Source organism: Rattus norvegicus, chromosome 1 (assembly GCF_021556685.1).
Source record: "Rattus norvegicus strain SHRSP/BbbUtx chromosome 1, alternate assembly SHRSP_T2T, whole genome shotgun sequence".
Lineage (NCBI taxonomy): Eukaryota > Metazoa > Chordata > Mammalia > Rodentia > Muridae > Rattus > Rattus norvegicus.
In genome coordinates, this window is record NC_141534.1 from 121,251,752 (window position 1) to 121,253,735 (window position 1,984).

Consider the following 1,984-nt stretch of genomic DNA (forward strand, 5'->3'; position numbering starts at 1 on the left):
TAATAACACAGAAAATAGAAAATGCCATAAAAATATGCATGACAAACAATAGTTAAAACTCTAAGTATAAAGTGTATTGAAATATGAAAAGGAAAAAAATCACAAACAAAAGTAAACCCTTCAGAATAACAGCTGATTGGCTGACTAGTTTTCTCAATGAAAACTGTAATCTAGAAGAGCCTGGAGCATTCCAGCTCCTAAAAGACCAACTAGACTGATAAATCCAGCAAAACTATCTGCCATGTTGAAGGAAGGAAAAAAAAACAAACAAATGATCAAACAACTTTCCATGATAAAAATAGCCTAAAAATATTTCCAAACCAAACTAAAAGAAAATAAATCAAGAAAAATTGTATGAGTTGTATGAGCAACCTGCTATCCCAGGAAGGATATCCATTTTTTTTTTTGCCTTTTCAATCTGCTTTATTAGGTTCACAATATGTCATATGGACCTTCCCATGCAACTGATAACAAAAGAATTAACTGATAACAAAAGAGTAAAAAAACACAAGTTTCACACAAGCTGGTAACAAGACGAGATCTAAACAAAAGGAGCAACCTCAAAACTTGTACAACAGTACATCACAAATCAGAGGTCCCCATAGCATCTTCAGAGACAACCTCAGGACTCAGGGAATAAGGCAAAATTCATCATGGTGGTCATAGTGAGGGTCACCATGCTTATCAGGTCAGTGCTTATCTCCCGCAGCTGCCTTTCCCTCAACTTGCCCATGAGGTGTCTCATATCCTCCCCAAACCTTTGTACATTCTCCTCTTTCATCCTGGCCTGGGGGTCTCCAACCCTGTGCATCAGGTCCCATCTACAGTGGGCAATGGGCTGCCTAACGCGGAACTGCCTGTGACCTCCTCTAGGTGCACAATTTTTGCCAGCCTCAAAAGTGGGGGCCACAGATGGCTCCCTTTTGATTGTATCTTGCGGCTTTTCTTCCTTTTCCTCCTTTTTCTGATGGTCATTTTCCACATTGAGATTTCTTTGCTCCTTGATCTTTGGACTCCATTGCTCCTGGGCCTATCTTTGCCTTCTCCTCTTCCTAGTGATGCTCACCACCAGGTGTGCCGCGAAGCTTCTGGTCCTCAGACCTGCTCTGCTCTTCCTCCTCCTGCTTTCTGCGCTGCCCGGGAGCACGTGCTTGCGCCACCAGGAGCTGTGCCACTAGGAACAGGTACCTCCGTTAGGGATGGCCGGCTGGAGAGCAAGGATATCCATTCTTGCCCCACTTCTTCTCCCACCTTCATTAGACCTGTTAAACCTGATCCATACAAGGTGTTTACCCCTTCCTCCACTCATCTTTCCCTACTTGCTGAGTCCTCTGGTCATGGCAAGCTACTCTGAGCAGCCCTCTATCCCAGGCAGACATCCAATCTCACACCTCTCTGCTTACCTTCATCGGATCTGCAGCTTCTGAACCGTACAGACCTGCAGATCCAGAACCATACAACCTTAGGATAAACATTAGACGTCTGCCAAATCAGGACGATTGACGTTAACCCCCCTCCCAACACCTACTACAACAGGAACATCCAGGGACCAAAGCCATCCAGATGACTAAAGGTCCTTGTGAAAAGGCAATCAACAAAAGGCAGAACAAAATAACACCTTCAGAGCACAGCTGCCCTTGTACAGCAATCGCTGGATATTCTAACACAACTGAAGCACACAAAAATGACTTTAAATCAAATCTTATAAAGATAGTAGAAGCTTTTCAAGATGAAATGAAGAAATTCTTTAAAGAAATACAGAAAAATACAATCGAATAGGTAGTGGTCTTTAAAAAGGAAAGAAAGAAATCCCTTAAAGATGTACAGAAAAATACAATAAGACAGATGAAGAAAATACATAAAACTTTGTAAGACCTGAAAGTGGAAATAGAAGCAATAAAGAAAACACAAACTGAGGGAATACTGGAGATGAAAAACTTATGGAAAAGATGAGAAACAACAAATGCAAGCATCACCAACAGAA

The 1,984-nt window shown here is 41.8% G+C and overlaps 1 pseudogene; it reads right to left on the bottom strand.

Moving 5' to 3' along the window:
* Positions 1 to 252: 252 nt before the first annotated feature.
* Positions 253 to 1,090, bottom strand: Bex5l1 (brain expressed X-linked 5 like 1; annotated as a pseudogene).
* Between the last annotated feature and the right edge of the window lie 894 nt (positions 1,091 to 1,984).